The following is an 18,507-nucleotide window of genomic DNA, read 5'->3' on the forward strand; positions in this document are numbered from 1 at the left end:
ACATGGCATTTTGTTATTTTCAAAGCACTTCAGCAAACATTGTTTCTTCTTTTATGCGAAGACTTTCAGAAGGTAGAAAGAGCAGATGTTAAACTTATTTTCGGGAGTTGGTACTGCAGCTTAGAAAGCTTCAGTGAGTACCCAAGATGCCACAACTGGTAATTGACAGGAGAAAAGAGCCCTTCTGGCATCTGACTGTGAAAGCCTGGTGTCTTTCTGACTCCTCGAAGCTCTCTCCCAAACGGTGTTTGGTCACGTTAGGGGCAGGGAAGCTCTTTGGGGAATCTGCATTGAAGAGTTCGCATTTGCATATATGTGCAGCAGATCCTGAATAAGGGAAAAAGAGAGAGAGAATTTGATATTCCACAACAGGAAGCAAAAATGTCTTTTTAGTTAAAAAATTTTAAGAAATTCATTTAATGACCAAATTTTCCAATTTTCCAAACCTTAATATTATACTTACAGCATCAGATTATGTGTGCATCATGGAACACACACATACATGAGAAGTTTTTGTTTAATAATATTTGATGGTAGCAACATAGGTTATATATAATAGTTTTGTTTAACGAACTATAGAAATGATCCCTGAAAGTATAGTCTTAATAGTTTTGTTTAAGATCAAACTTTATACACAACCATATTCCTACATATGGATTTATTTTCACTTTTTTCTTTTCTGTCACATAAATATTTTAAGACTTTTGATTATGAGCTCTGTTTCTCATAAGAGGAATATTTTCCTTGAAAAAATTACTGAAAAATATTAAGGAAGCAACTTCACAGTTGTGGATTAGACTTTGTATACATACACCTACGCATTCATCTCTATTTTGTTTGTCTTTTATGTAGTGTTTGAATTCTCTGGGTTTGTCACTTTTTAAGGTTTATTGGGAGTAGACTGGCCAAAAGCCACATACTTTGGAGGGGCTAACACCCCTGAAAGGACAGGGATGATGAATAGTATTGAGCCTTTTTGCTTCAAAATTCAGCCAAGGAAGTTTATTCCATGGTTACTACAGATCTTAAAAGTAAATTAAGTTCTGGCCAATGAGAAATCTCATGAAATCAATCAATGAGTAGTCTATCTCTGATACAAATATAACTTAAAAACTTGCCTTTATATCAGAATTGGGGTTTTTTTTGTTTGTTTAAATCCTCAGCTGAGCATATATTTATCGATTTTAGAAAGAAAAGAAAGGAAAGCGAGAGAGAGAAATAGCGATTTGAGGGAGAAACATTGATCTGAGGGAGAAACATCCATTGGTTGCCTCCCACTCACAGCCTTACTAGGAATCAAACCCACGACCCTGATGTGCCCTGATGGAGAATCAAACCCACAACCTTCGGTGTGCGGGATGAATCCAACCAAATGAGCCACCAGCCAAGACATTAGAGTAGGTGTTTTAATGTTGGAAATACATTTGTGATTTTAATTCTATGAGTATATTCTCTGAATTTAAAAAAATAAAGACATACACATTGTGAAAGTCAAATAATTCAGAAACCGATGGTAATAAATTACAATCTCCTGACCAATCTTCATGTCTATTCCCATCCTCGCAGTCAACGTTTCAAAAAGATCTGTTTTTAAAAGTTTTAGTGAATATTTTCTTAACTATAAACACTTCTATCTTTTGAACTTTAGACAAGGTCTGATTGCTCCACTGGAAAAAAGAAATAAAGCTGAAGGTCGCTGATATTACATCTCCACTCCCCCTCTCTCCTGCTCAAGCATTTGAGGGCTAACTTCTTCTTAGTCCTTACACTGGTTAGCTTTGTTACATTTAAGTCACGTAGTTTCTGCGTTGTTCCATCTTTCGTAGTCTGTGTCTGGACCCTCTGCTCTGTGAGAGGCTATGATGCAGCATGCCTGCCATTTCCTCCCTCTCTCTCCCCTTCCAACCACATCTTTCTAACAGCTACAACTTTAGCATTTCATCTGAAAAGTTGTTAGTGTTTAAATCGTGTTCACTACTCCAATTGAGACGTTCGTGCTTTGTCGATGGGTTGTCTTGAAAAGTTGACAACTTGTAAATGGCATTTTTATTATTAATGACTAAATAATTATTGTTCACTAGCTTAAACAGGGCATCAATGTGATAGTCCCTTCGCTGCTGGCCTTATTCCTAACAAGGTCAAATAGATTCACCAGATTCTCTGTTTCTATGCTTTGCCACATGCTTAAAAGTCTTTTTGTTGTTTGTTTGTTTGTTTACCAAACACTGGAACCACCACTTTCTCATGATGGTTTGGAATGTTCCTGCTGGAGAAATCTCTAATTGCCTTTCTTCTAACTGAAAATGTTCCCATGTCTTCAATTATTTCTACGCTGTAAATTATAGAGTCTGTTGCCCCTAATTTTTGCCTGGAAAGCACCCTCCCTCAGTAAGTTATTGTTGTAAACTAAGCTGAGTCAGTGGGCCTCCTATGCCTGCTGCCCAGCTGTCTCCTTAGGATTTAGGATTATGTTCCTGAATTGGATCCCAGCTTCCTTAAAAAAGGTCTATCTTTTCAAGATCTATCTTTTAAAAAGAACCATCTTCCTGTGTTGAAGATAGTTCTTTTTTTCTTTTGGAAGAATCGAGTTTATTTACTTATTTATTTAATTGTAAACTCATCGTGATTTGCGACTAGGATAAGATAGTTTAGAGGAAGGAGACACGGTGCCAAACACGGGCTGCGGTGAGATTCCTTATCTGTAGACTTTGGAGAAACGTCTGTGGAAGCCTTGGCTGGTTGGCCTTGCCTTAGGGTGAGGCATGTCCATTTGCTGCTCCTTCATTAGAAAATGTGTTACTCATTGTACATAATTAGAGAATTACAAAATGGAATATCAATACATAATTAATGACTTTTCAATAACTGTTCACAATAGTATCTTAGACATAATTTCCAAAGGAAAGGCATGTCTTGATTTTCAAGCTCAGAATGACGTTCACATTCGTGCCTCTGCATTAAGGAGTCAGGAACAAAATTTAAAGGGCATTCACTTTCTGAAGTGATAAGGAGTGTGCTCAGTGCCGTGCGCTACATGTAAGATAATTGTTTCAACGGAGGCTTTTGCTGTAAATGAAAGATACGGGTTTTTTTCTAGACCAGTAGCTCTAAATATGAAACATAAAGACATGTACTGGTTTTACGTTTTGAAGAAAATGAAAAAGAAAACACTGTTGAAAGCATAAAAATGTAGTTTATGTTATCCATATACCAGCTTCAACTCTTTAAAACAAAGTTGTAGGTGATAATGGAGTAAATGAAAGGAATATATGTTCAGATATATTGTTTTAGCTTGATAAGATTAAGCTCCAACTAAGCCTGCCATCTGGAATATTAGCCAAGGTCCCTGATTTTTGACATTGTCCTCCAGGCAGGCATCACTGCAGTCATTATTAAATTATCTCTTTAAGTCACCACCAACTCAGTTTGCCATTCGTGATGACCTTTTCCAAAGTTGCTATGACAACAGCATGGTACTTGTAACAAGTGGCTATTTAAGGCTAAGCCTATAAATAGTATGAAGCACTTGAAGAAATATTATTTATTGAATTTCGAGAGCTTCCAGCTGCTTATATAATTTTAAAGAAGTTTTTTGAAATCTAGATTGGTTCCAGGGGTGAATTATTTGATCCAAGGATATGCAGGAGGGGGGGGCCCAAAGACCTCCCTGGAATTTATTTATAAAAAATGTATATTTATTCTTACATGTTTAAACTTCAGTCACCTTCAAAGAACTCTCCATTTGATGCAATACACCTATCAGGACTTTTTTCCACTGCTTAAGACAGTTTTTGAACTTGTCAATTTTGATGCCTTTGGGTGCTTCTGCCCTGTATTTGTTTCACCTCTTCCACATCAGCAAAATGTTGCCCTTTGAGGAATTTTTTCATCTGGAAACCAAAAATGTTTGTCAAGGTGAGATTGGGTGAATTGGGAGGGTGGTAAAAACCTGCTGAATGCTCAGTGGGCAGGTGTGCTCATAAATCACCTATCATGAAATGGGCAAACACACTGAGTCTTCAAAAAAAAATTCACTGAAGCTGAATACAGCCTCTCACAACAACGCCAGCTGGTACACCGGTGCAGACGGGTTCCTATAACTCTCACCTAAGTGGGGGAAGCCTGTACTGCAAGGGGCCCTCCAAAAGATAATTCCAGCTTTCCCCCCTCTTGTACATCCTATAAATATGGCATAGAAAAATATTCGTATTTGAATTACTTATTGTAACTCAGACCCCTGCAATTCTGCAGCACAGGTTACAGTATCTTTTCATCATGGTGAGAAAAGGAGAAAAGGGGAAAGCTAATGCGAATACTTGAAACTTCTCAAAGAAGATAATCAGGTTTTCCAAAGAGAAATCAATGTTCTCTAAAGCTTTCTGCTCACAACTCTTTCTGTTGTGAGCCTCCCTCTTTCTACTTCTGTGTGTCCATCTCTTAGTGGGAGTAGCGTGTAAGGTAGTTCTTGGAGTCACTCTCACTGAATTACCAAAATAAGGACTCAGGTAACATTTAAAGTAGTCCTAAAAAAGCAGATAAAATGGTATTGAAGTTGTCCTTCTATCCTCTGGGAGCTCTTGGTTGAGTTTATTGTTTTCTCCAGGTTGTGAAATAAAACAGAGAAGTAGTGTTGACATAGAAGAGTTTGTGGCAAAGACCAAGAATCTTTTTGTAACTTCTCAGACAGCGATCCTGATTCTGTGTGAAATGTTCAAGTTCTTGAATGGTTAAACCACTCATAGGTAGGATATGGCCATACAATTGTTCCTTGAAACTTCAAAAACCACTTTGTGCCTGCGAAGGTGTAGAATGGATGCTAAGAATATTTGTGAGAATGTGTGCAGAGTTCCACAGGACACAGGAGAAAAAAAAAAAAGACACCTTCATAATGGTGATCTTGTTTGCTTATAATGGCACAAACTAGTTCTACCAACATGTGTAATTAAATGTATTTTACTGTAATAGTCATTTAAATTGGTGTCCATAAGAAGTGTAGCCCTTGACAAGGTCTTCAGGATACAATAGATTATAGTATCCTGAAATAATCTTTATAGATCATTTGTTACTCAAGGATTATAGATGATGCTTTCAGCGTGTTTGTTTTTCGACTTCAAAGTACCGAAGGACCGTCACTTTATTACCCTCACTTCAGAAATTGACAATGCTTAATACAAACAGTTCCAAAATTTTCAGGTTCTGCTGAAAGTGCCATTAGTGTCTAATGATCAGACCCTATACTGTGATTATTATATTATTAAGAACGGTTATTATTTACAACAGAAAACAGATGTGACCAAGTCCTTATGGGGCAGCTTTTTACCCCGTGTTGACACTTCATCACAGCCTATGAAAGCAAATCCAACTGCACGAAGCATTAGCAAAGAATGTTGATTTTATTGAGGATATTGTAAATAAATGAGAAAAAGGTACAATATTGTACCACACTTAAGAATACATAATCAAAATCCCCATCAAACAGTTCCAAACTCCTCTAGCAATTCTTCTTTAGCTAAGATCCACATCAACCACAGGTTTACCAGTTGCTTCCTAGTCCCTCCTTCTTTGCTGCTTACAGCCCGTTCTTAATCCCAGATATGCTCACGTGCCGGCTCTCTTTAGGTTGCTCCTCTCTTGCATTCCAAGTTTCTCTTGCACTCACTGTATTCTCAGTTTATAATAAAGCAGGGGGTTGCATATTCAAACAAAAATACACAGACATTTTGTTGTATTTTGAGAGATGACAACTATTCTCTTTTCTTGACATATTATTTGGAGAAATGTGAGCAGAAATGAAAATTGCATGATGGCGACACCAGTTGGAACTATTTCTGGTTCTACTTCCCTGTAATGCATGATAAACTTCCAATGGTCTCCTCCATGGCAAAAATATTTCAAACCAATTTTCCTCATGTCACTGGCAAACAAACCATGATCCACTTCGCTTTTGTGTGCTAATACAGAAGGCTATCCCATTTTAGTTCGCAACCCAATGAATACAAAGTGACTCATTAATTTGAGGATAACTTGAATCAAGAGCCAGGGTACAGCTGTGGCAGTCCTGTACACACTTTCATTAGTAAGCACTGAAGTCCAGGTTAAATTAGTGTCAGCAAGAATGGGGGGTTTATTAGAATGCTATTGGCATAGCTCATATGGTTGACGGAGGAGACCCCGGAACCTGGCAACACTGGGAGGACTCAGGACTCGAACATTGGAGCTGGCCTCCGGGACTCTCCACATTTTGTCCTTCATTTGTCCCATTTCATGGATGGGACTATGACACCTGTGTCCCAAGAAGGGGAAGAGACTATATTTTGCTAATTTCACTTAGGAAAAGGCCAGAGATGGCCTCTGATTTGTCCACCTTGTTAGCAACCACACCTGAGCCAGCTGCTGCAGTAAACAAGAGGTGCAATGCTTAGCCCAGGCGTGTTCTCTCATGTAGGGAAGGAAGCAGAACCCTGCTCCAGTTTCAGCAGTGAGGACAATTTGCACCGGCTAGACAAAACCATAGTTGGTAGAAGAATCATACTTATATTTAGGATAATTATTCTTATGTTTATCAATGGCTTGAAAAAATATAGTTTTTTATTTTAAAATATGGTATAGTCTAATATTTTTGTGGAAGATGTAGAGGTTTACCTATTTTTTTAAATCTTCACTGGAGGATATGTTTATTGATTTAAGAGAGACAGGAAGGGAAAGAAGGGGGGGAGAGAGAGAGACATTGATGTGAGAGAGAAACATACATCAGTTGCCTCCTGTACACACCCTGACCAGGGATCGATCCCACAACCCTTTGGTGTACAGGATGATGCGCCAACCAACTGAACTGCCTGCCCAACGTAAGGCTTAACTTCTTGGTGTGGGAAAGATTTGTATAAATTTTTTATAATGCATGTTGAAAAGATTATTGTCAAATTACAATATTCTTATTTGTTTTCTTGGCTGCATCTGTCTTTTCTTGCAAAAAGAATCTTGTTCATATTAAAAAAGGATTATCTCTCAAGGCTCTAATTATGTATAAGAGGAAACACAGCTGTGATTTCATTATTGTCTTTGAGTCTTCCATGTATTTCTTTGTACTTACACTGTATTAGCTGCCATAGAGACATAATAATCATTGGTAATCCTAAATTCTATTATGGTTGCTACTGGCAAAGATAAATTTGTAAGTGACTTAGAGATATGCACTTGTAGATAAATTTAGCTTCATCTGAGAATCATGGTAATAACTCTGGAATCCTAGACTCACACCATTTGCCAGAAGAAGCCACTGGGATCTCAGATTTGGTCTAAGACTGATTTACCCATACAAAGGGATTTTACAAGGATTTCAAAGGATAAGAAAAACAATGCTCCAGAAACCTTTATCTGGAAATAACATATTTGACTTTTTTCCTTAAAAATAAGCATATAAATAAATATATTAAAATTTCCCACAAATGAAATTCATTTAATTAGGACAGATTTGGGAGAATTTGTCACTGCTCTAAGCAAATTATCAACAAATAGGATGATCCTTATATTATCAAAAAATTATAATATTGCTTTACTATTCACAATAATTACAACAGTGAATTGAGGAGAAAAAAGGTGAATATATCAATTTTATTTAGCAACTCCTACATGTTATGTAGTCTGCTAGGTACTTCTATTCCTTATCTCAACCTCACATGTATCTGAGAGGTTTATTATTATTCCCCTTTCAAGGCTAAGGGAATGAAGGCTTCAGAGATTAAGAATTATACCCTAAGAACCCTGAAACACCAATCCAAAAGAACCTATGCACACCCCAATGTTCATAGCAGCACAATTTACAATAGCCAAGTACTGGAAGCAACCTAAGTGCCCATCAGCAAGTGAGTGGACCAAAAAATTATGGTGCATTTACACAATGGAATTCTACCCAGCAGAGAGAAAGAAGGAGCTTATACCCTTTGCAATGGCATGAATGGAACTGGAGAGCATTATGCTAAGTGAAATAAGCCAGGCGGTGAGGTACAAATACCATATGATCTCACCTTTAACTGGAACATAATCAACAAAAGAAAAAAGCAAACGAAATATAACCAGAGACATTGAAATTAAGAACAATGTAACAATAGCCACAGGGGAGTGGGGAGGGGATAGTGAGGAGAGGGGTCTATAGGAGCTACTATAAAGGACACAAGGACAAAATCAAGAGGGAGGGTAGAGGTGGGGGAGGGAGGTGGGACTGGCTGGGGTGGGTTGGAGGGAAGGGGAGAAAATGCAGACAATTGTAACTGAATAAAAATAAATAAATAAAAATTTTAAAAATGTAAAAAAAAAAGAATTAATCTAAGGAACACATCTATTAAGAGCCAATATTCAAACCTCACTTGCAAGTTATCTATACATTTATTGAACCAATGTTTATTGAGTATCAGTAAGGGACCAGGTAGTATTGTAAGAGCTAGGAATGTAACAGGAGAAACAACAAAAGACCGGAACCCCTTCCCATGTGGAGGGTAAATGAGGATGACAGGAAGGGGCCCCGGTTGTGATGTTTGTCTAGTGTGGCCACACATCAGCCAGTCTGTTTGGCCTTCCATCAGATCAGCTCCTTCACTTCCAGGGGACTGGGGACTGGTCCAAACCAGGAAGGCCTGGGCCACATCTTGTCCTGCACCACTGGTTCGTGGAGCTCTTCCTTTCACTTTGGCGTCTGATTTGATCTCTGCCCTGAGCCCCAATAAGGAATGAGAGTGAAAACCATCAACCACCTATTTGGTCAACCTAAATTGTGTTTCTGCTTAATGTCTATTTCTTGATTCTGGTTTTTTTTTGGTGCATTTACAATTTCAATGTGGTGAATTCTGTGATCTTAATTTTATCTGTGACTTGAATGCATAATTCCTCTTTGATTCCATGGGCTAAACCTAACAGGCACTTAGGCTATTTTGAGAAGAGGTGACCTTTCCTAAGGCAAACTGTGAGAAAAGGCCCTTTTAATTCTAGTTTTTTTTTTCCTCTCAAGTTTAATGAAATCATACAGATATGACCCAAAACTTCTGAAGGAATTATGGATGTGGACGAAATCTGAGACTGTTGACTGCCTTGGGTAGGAGGGAAGTTACCCAGACCGAATGCCTGCCTAGTGCCTAGGCAGGAAAAGACCCTGGAGTGGGTTTAAGGACATCCCAGGCAGTGGAGTCAGCTGAGCAGAGCCAGAGACTCTGAACACTGAGGTGGGGGACAAGATGGATTTAAGGAACTAGATTTAGAGAGATTAAATTACTTGACGTGAATTATTTGCAAAAACCCAGCTTTTGATTCAAAATTCAGTGTTTTGTTTCTGATAAATCTTTGCTTTTTATGTGTTTTAATGTTTCAATTGTACTTCATTTATTCAATAATGTCATATTTTAATGGATGTATAATGCTTTTTCTTGGCAACAATTTTGAGTTGGTTTTGAAACACTGCAGTATTACACCAGCTTTGATGATTACTGATCTCTCCGTTCCCTTGGGTGACTCTGCAAAGAGGGGGCTCTGTACCCACTGAACAGCAACTTTCCATCCCTCCCCCAGCCCTTGCAAACACCATTCTATTTTCTGCTTTTGAAAGTTCTACTACTCTGATAGGTCACGTAAGTTGAATCATGGAGTATTTGTCCTTCTGTGACTGGCTTATTACACTTAGCACAATGTCCTCAAAGTTCATCTATGTTGTAGGTTATGAAACAATTTATTTGTTTTATGGCTGAAGAAATACTCCATTATATGTATATACCACATTTCTAAAATCTTTTTATCCATTTACAGGTGTTTACTTTGTTTCCATCTCTTGGCTATTGTGAATAATGCTGCAATGAACATCGGGGTTTGGGGGTGGCATGTTTCTGTTTGAGATCCTAAATTTTTTTGTAAATACCCAGAAGCAGGATCATATGGTAGTTCTATGTTTAATTGACAATACTGTTTTCCATGCAGTTCTACTATTTTACATTCTCATCAACATTGAACACAGGTCCCTGTTTCTTCACATCCTTACCAACACTTATTTCCTTCCTCCTTTTCTTTCTTTCTTTCTTTCTCTCTTTCTTCCTTTCTTTCTTTCATGATCATCTTAACATGTTTGAGGTGATATATTATTGTGGTTTTAATTTGCATTTCCATGATGATTAGTGATCTTGAGCATTTTTGCATACACCTGTTGTCCATTTGTATATCTTCTTTGGGAAAATGTCTATAAATCCTTTGCCTATTTTTACTCAGATGATGATGATGATGATGCTGTTGAGTTGTATGGATTCCTTATCTATTTTTGATATTAACTCCTTATTAGATAGATGGTTTACAATTGTTTTCTCCATTCTATAGATTGTTTTTTTCACTCTTTTGATTGTTTACTGTGAAAAATGTTTTAGTTTGGTATAGTCCCACTTGTCTATTTTTGTTTTTCTTACCTGTGCTGTTTGTCAAATCCAAGAAATAATTGCCAAGACCAATAATATACAGCTATTTCCCTATATTTTCTTCTAGGAGTCTTATAGTTTCAGGTGTTATGTTTAAGCTTCTAGTTAATTTGGGGTATAGTTTTGTGTACACTTTTGTGTACAGTGTAAGATAAGGGTCCAAGTTCATTCCTTAGCCTGTGGACATTCAGTTTCCCCAAACTGTTTATTGAAGAGCCTATCTTTTTCCCCACTGTGTGACTGATCTGGCTGTAGCAAGCTGTTCTCCACTCACGTGTTTTCAGAGGCCCCAAGTAGCCAAACTGTGCTGGTTTCACCAGTGGTCTAAATGAGCCAAGTCAGAAATCAGTCCCTTGGGCAGCCCTTTGAAAAGCCAGCCTGTTGGATGCAGGCTTCACTCCTTATACTTCTAACCCAGAGAAGATATGAGTAGGGGCATTCTCTCTCTATATTCCCCCCAAAGTTATGGGATGGGAGGCATTCTTTCCTGGTGCTAAGCTGTGAGCTGTGCTGGCTTGGGAAGAGGCTGAAATTGTTATTCTTACCCATTTCTATGTGGAAATTTTGGCCTTGTGCCAGTGTGGAGTACGGCAACTTCTTAATTGAATTCTAGAAATCTCATAAGGGTGTTATGTCCGGTTATGTGTTTGTTAAGTCATTGTTTCTGTAGGGGAACAAAGGCCGAGACTTCCCATTCTGCCACCTCACTGATATCTGTTTTTCATGTTTAAATTACCTGGGAATGTTTATTACAAGATATTTAAAAAAAAAAAAAAGCAGTTTCCTTATGTCTAATAGTTTCACCAACCTAATCACAAAATATTCATTAAAGCGTATCATCTAAGATAACATGTTAAATGGGGATTTACTTCATATAGTTATTAAGTTACAATTAGATACTGACAAATCACTTTTAAAATATTTTCTAACAGACTATTTAAAACTTACTTAAATAAAGCTTTTCAGATGGAAGAAAGTTTTTAATCTTCATATAAAAGCTTAGCATATAAATTTGTTGGGGGCTCCTCCCACAAGGCCCCCCCCCACCCGGCCACCATGGATGAGAATAAGTCTACCAAGATATGATCTGCTTGGGGAGGAAAGGTGGCCGATCTCTCAAAGGAAAAGGACCAAGAGCCTTTTCCTCAATGGGCTTTTATTGGGTTCTCTTTGCACAGGAATACAGGTAAAGCTCATCAATCATTGTCAGGCAGTAATGATCAAACAACAGGTAACATACAAAGAACTACAAGGGCTTATTCTGAGTCAGGGTCAGTTAGCTAAAGGGCTATAAAATGTTAGGAAACAAACTCATTTCATGCTTGGACCCTTATCAGAGAATTGAGGGCATTCTTAGCAAAACAGGTTTCACAGGATTTTATGTATTCCTTCTTAGGCCTGATTGCTCTAGGGAACCACCAGTTCCAGCCCAGGGCTGCACTGCCCTCTGTCATTGTTTCAGGCTTAAATCAGGTAGGGGAAGTAAGGCAGCCAAAAGATTAGGAGACTTCTTGCAGACAGAATAAGGACTCAGGCTATGTCAAAGCTGAGGGGCAAGGGTCCATCACCCTCTTTTTCTATAGCCCCCCAAGTCCTTCCCTAAGGGCCTCTTTGTGACTGTGCCTGTCTTAGGTGGCCCCTCCCATGAGGAATCTTACCCATCATTGGCTAACTGGTCATGTACCTGGGCCAAGCAGGGTGAAGTAAAGTGGGCAGAGGTGGCGCCCCTGCCAGGGAGATAAGCTTTGTCTCCTTAGTGGCTTATGGTCTCAAGGTCTGTCACTCAGTCTTAGCCATGGAGGTTACAGCTTCCGAAACCAGGCAAGGCAGTTCCCAACATATGTTAAGAAGTCTTTTTTTTTTTTTTTTTAAATCAATTATGCTGGTTACGTAGAGGTTTCTGGAAACAGACTACCTACATTTAAATCCTAGCTCTGACCCTTATTAGCCTTCTGACATTGGACAAGTATCTTAACCTCTTTCTTTGTTTCACTTGTAAGATGAGAATAGTAAAACTATTTATTTACCTTACTGGTTTGGGGAGAATATTAAATGAATTGATACATGTAAAAACTTCAAATAATGTATAGCAAACTTCAAATAATGCATAGGAAATGCTATGAGTGAGTTATAATTATTATCAGAATTTTATTAAATTTTAATTCTTTAAAAAATACCTTTAGTCTGTTTTGAGACAAGTTGTTTGGAGTTACATATGCTTTTGTTATATAAAAATCTTTTTATAATTTATGGAAATATTTACATAAAGTTATGTGAAGAAATGAAGCATAACAAATGATACTCAAGATAATAAAGAGGCAATTTAAAAAGATGAAAACCTTAATCATTTGGAGGTAAAAATACAATTAAAGCTGACATCTGACAAAACTTATTTTAATAAATTAGTAATAAAGACTGCTCACATGAGTGGCGCTGTTGGAGTTAAAAATGCAGCAGGCACTGTTGGTTTCCTGGGCAGCTACCACCTCTCCACTCAACCATCATCCTTCTCAATGGAATTCTGGTTTTTTTAGGTATCAGGCCGCCATGCACTTCTTAAGGAATTGGGCCCGTTTTCACTTAAAGGAGTGAATCTTGATTAATCAAATATTTTTATGAGTTAGAACACCACAATATAATATTTTATTCATGAGTCTTTTTTTTTCTGTTCTGTATAGAATGTAAATTTATATAATAAAAAGTAAACTCTACCCAGGAGTTTCCACATAGGTGGAATATTCCAATATATAATTATAGGATTCCAAATCAAATCTTCATATTATTCAAGTTATTATTATATAATTTGTTTAGTACTTCCTTTTTTTAAGAAATACATTTAACTCTATCATATTTCAAGTTTTGATTCTAAGAACTGGAAATCAATAAAAACTTCAGAAGATAAAAGTTTTGGGTGCTCTATTCAATGATTAATTTTATTAAAGATTTACAACTGATTGAAAATTCAACCAAAATTTAGAGGTTTACCATAATAGGACAGTTATATTGAACTTTTTCAAGACTTTAAAAATCTGATGGATGGCAGATACCAAAGACAAAGTGAGCATTGCTCTACTGAGGTGTTTCTGGTGTTCAGCATTAACGCTGTCTAATAAATGTTGTAGTTCAGTTACTGAGTTTAAATGAAAATACGTTTGACGATTACAGCCTCTCCTTCCATTGTTAGCATATCATGTCCGGTTTGCATGCCACGTTAATTATGTACTAATTACCTTAGGTGTTTGACTGCCGAACAGGACACAGACAGTTTGTACTCACACAACACTGTATTATTGGCGAAGGATACAATGCGTCATGAGCAGGAGCAATCTCAGGCTTTTTCGTCCTCACACTGCTGGATCACACAGGATGTGCTTTATTGCCAGTTCTCGAGCTGTTACCAGCGTGTTTATGAAACTCGGAAAACCAGGAGGCCCAAAGCCTGCTTGTGTTGTGGGTCTTCCACAGTGAGCTGGTTATGTAGACACATTTCTTCTGTGTGATCAGTTGTTTCTGTGAAAACCTCTGGGCCTCAACAAAACCAGAAACAAATCATAATCAAATAAATTGCAAAATCTGTAATATACAAATGATTCCATATTTTTGCAATAACTTAGGTGTGGGTATCTATTTAAAAAGACAGTTAAAACACCCTATTATTCCTGCTTGTTTCCTCATGTTTTTGCATCAGTTAACATTTTTCTTACTTCCTTTGTCTACTGTGATTTGGCCTCTGTGATAAATTTGAACAGATAGATTTAACACCATAATTAACTGATTACTAATTAAAATTAATTCCTCTTCATGATAATTATTTCCCACTGGGATTAAATATTGAAGAGGTTTAAACTCAAGTTCCAAATATATTTGACCATCAGTATCTGTATTATTGTAGGTCTAATTGACAAGTATGAAATTAACCTAACTAATAATTTGCCATATGATTACAGATATGAGATATCATTATAAAATAATTAATGAATTAAGACTGTAGTATTCATTGTCCCCCTCACTGCAGTTATGACCCTTCCCATACAAAATATTATTCTGTACTGAGGTATCAACCAAAGCTAATGCCTGGCCGAGTTTGGGATTCTAGGAGTTCTATGAACATAACCAGACACCTTCCTTCATCTCACAGGACTGAATCGAAATGAGTTTCCGACGGGATGGTCTTTTAAGATGGCCCATCAACTTCCTGTTAGGAGTGCACACATAAAATTTGAATATATTTCCCCACTCCTACAAATTGTACAATTGACTGTGTCGTATTTGGTTCTATTTGTGGTAGCAAAGCAGTTAAATGGGCATCAATATAAATTATGTTCTCCACTTAGAAACTCCCACAGATTAGAAAGCCTAAATGTTTTCCAGAAATAGACTCCCTGTGACTTGGCAGCCAGAATGGGCCTGGGCTACTCCAGTTTCCGCTTGAAATAATATACCTAAAAGCCCAGCTTTCGTTGCAGCACAAGTCCCTTCCCACCACTGTGTTTCAGCATGCTGTCTTAAAGTTGATTTTGGCAGATGACTCCATTATCAGACCGTGGAGCTCACTGTCCTCTGCTGTTTTCCTGGAATAGTATTTCCGCAAGGCATTCTATTCTTGCATGAAGATCTTTTCCCTCTGAGTGTCTCTGGTCATTAAAGGACAAGTTATATTTGTTCCAACACTCCTAGGCCTGATCCTATTTCTTCCAAAACTTTTAATGCTGTTGCCACTGTGTGCTAATTGCCTCGGTGTGTATGGAAAACGTATTTTGTACCCAAAAATATGTCCTCAAGGAAAAGGTCGCATTGGTAGTGGTTAATCCTAAATTTCCCTTTGTGTGTGTCAGAGGGTCTTCCATAGGTGACTTCTTTAGTTTTCAGAGGTGTTGGAGTCCAGTAAATGAGCCCACCATGTGATTCTACATGGATTGATTCAATTGATCTCAATAACCCACATATTCTCTCTCTCTCTCTCTCTCCTTTTTTTGCCTGCCATCCACAAAAATAGGACAAGAAACTGTCTATGTGACAGGTGGACAAGCGTGGATGGCTTTTTACCTTTATAACTTGGTACATTTTTAACACTTCAACATTAAACCCACAGTTACACCAGGGTTTTTATCTCCATTCCAGAACAGAATATTTAAGGATTGATCTGGGGAAAGAAGTTTCTCTGGGTAGCTCCCCACTATAGGTCCCCGATAGGTAACCTGCAAAAGAGAGCCAACAGAGCCACACGGTGCTGGTGCATTTGACCCCCATGAGGATTTCCATTGTTTCACTGGAGCGTAAGCTGTGAGTCACCCCTGTAACCATGGTTCTCAGGCCTGTGCCTCCCGGTCACAGTGTTTTGTATTAGTAATAGCGGAGGCTTTGGCAGACAAAGTGAATCACATTTATGGGGAATGCTATGAGAGAAAGTTATTCTTTTGCATTAAAACTCTCTCGAAGCACCAGAATTATGCTTGATTTTCCATTTCTAAGTATTCTTTTCTTAGCTCCTTCTGTTTGGGCCATTATTCACCTTCTTTCCATTTATTGCTTTTTTCAACTCAAACTTTCCCTAAGGAAGCAGTATCAGGTTCAGCCACTAAACTGGCCCACATTTCTGGAATACAAAATGCCTCAACAACTGTATTTTTTCTGAATTTAGTATCTGATCTCAGGAAGGCACATTATTATGAGAGCAGATTGCCATTTGATTACATCTAGAACCTAGGCACCTAAGAACAACAAATGACTGTAGCGTGACTACCTATTAATCGGAGTACTGATACAATGATTTAAAATAATTATAACAGTGAGGAGAATATCGTCTCCCCTCCCCCTTCCTGCTTACACTCCCCTCCTTTCTTTTCAAAGAGAAAAAGAAGAACCTAACCAAGCTTGTGGCAGAATTAACAAAAGTCCGGAAAGTTTTCCCAGTAAATTTTCTGATAAGGTACAGGTCACTTTAGCATACAACTCGTGCAAATACAGATGAACAAAAAAATGAATCCCTGCAAGTAGGCAGACCCTACAAATGGATGATTACCTTCACTATTGTTTAATAGAGGCATTTCGCATCCTTCAGACAGACGGACAGCTGCAGCCAGCCTCTCCGGTCTACTCGGACTTTAACACCTCCAACCTATGGAGTTCTCTAAAAGAAACACAGACACCTGCTTTGCTTTGCATTACTTCACCTTTCCAAATTTCTTCACACCTTCAAATCTTGCTTAGAAGTACCAGTGCCACAGCCAAAAGATTTTGCAAAAATTTCCAATATCTATACTGAAGATAGATATTTAACTAAATCTACAAGGCTCTTGCCTGGATATAAGAAAAACATCGCAACTTCTAGCAACAACACAAAGGAGCATTCAGACTCTCACTGTGGAAGATAATGACCTGAATAACCACCCTTTAACTTAAGGTTCTAAATAATATTCTAACATCACTTACAGAATTATATTGTTCAGCTTTTACATTTTTAAAGCAAAGACATCTTAGGTAAATGGCTACATGGGAATCTAAAAACAAGTCCAGTCTGCCATGTTGCACCCAGACAGACAACAATGAAAAACCCCAAACCCCACAGATGACTCATAGCAGCTTAGGAACCCAGAAAGTCAGGGAGAAACAAAGGCAGTTCTCCAAGCCAGGTGTAGCAGGACTTTCTTTGATCCAGATTTCAGTGGGCTTGCCAGAACTGCCATGGTGCAATTTTCAAAACGTTGTAAAACATAATTCTCACACACAATAGGGATATAGCAAAGTTTCATTTAAGTCATAAGGGACCAGCCAGTTCAGGAGAGTATAAGATAAACCTAAGTGTGTGTGGTCACTACAAGAAAAGAGAAAGAGAGGGGCGAGGAGCAGGGAAGGGAGAGGGAGAGAGAATGACAGAGAGAGAATTGGTTAAAGATCTGTGGCCATTACAAGTACAAACTTTGGGGTTATCCTCTCTATCAGACAAAATAATTTGTATTTCTATCCAATAAAATTCATTTTTATCTTATCAGTTTTCTACAGATTGACATCTGACATTACAGAATTATAAGGTCTGGGTCCTAATGAGTGGTAAGCAAAACAAAGTTTTATTTCTTTACAGTAAGATGACACTTAGGCTTATTAGGAAACTCTGAGATTAACACCGAAGGCAGTAGAGTCACCTTTTGGTCTTATAAGTTTTGGATAATTTTTCTGAACAACTCCCAATGCTCCAGGCAAGCCTGGAAGAGCCGCACTTTCCCCTGTCGTGGAGTGGGGCAGATGTAAAGGAAGTAGTGCACACCTAGGTGGGGGCCCAGTATTTTCTGTCTTAGGTAAAGTTAACGTTTTGATTTTATCATTGAAGTTTCAAACTCTAGCAAGTAAATACTATTTCATCAAAATTACAGGGTGATCTTGGTTTACTGTAAAAGGTACATATTTCTCTAATGGCGAGAACTTAGTTTTGTTGTTGACAACTCTTCCATAATGAAACTGATTACAAAGTTTGTCGTTTCACTGTTGGGTTCCCCTAGTCTTTCTACAAAATGATAGATTTTAGCATGGTCTCTGAACTTTTAAGTTAAAATTCTCCAAAATGTTCTAATTTTAAACGGAGAAAATATGATTACCGCCTCTACATCCCATGGTAAATTATACCGTTAGATTTCACTATATTAATGAAATCTATAACAACGCAATTCTTTTAAGATCATCTCCTCATGTTCTTAAATGTAGTAAGTTGTGAGAAAAACAAAAGATCACAACCTTTTTACTTTCAGGACAAAGACTGAGCATTTTGGCTCTGCTGACAGTGGTCTGCTAAGCATAACTTACCAAGTCACTGTCTTAGACACTAATGAGAATGGGATGCAATCTTTTAATCTGTAGCTACTTAGAAGAGTATTGCATTAACTTCCATCTGTTACCATGGAAGCACATCTTCCTGTAGGGAAAATAAAATTTGAAAAATTGCAACATTCAGCTTAGTTGAATATGCCTGTCTTTCTGAAATCTCACTGAGTCAAGGGCATGAGGTCCCCAGAGGCTCTGTAGCATGTCATGGAATGCCATTGTAAGACGCTGTGTTTCCATTCCCATTCTC

The sequence above is a fragment of the Desmodus rotundus genome, chromosome 3, assembly GCF_022682495.2.
Source record: "Desmodus rotundus isolate HL8 chromosome 3, HLdesRot8A.1, whole genome shotgun sequence".
In the NCBI taxonomy this organism is placed as follows: Eukaryota; Metazoa; Chordata; class Mammalia; order Chiroptera; family Phyllostomidae; genus Desmodus; species Desmodus rotundus.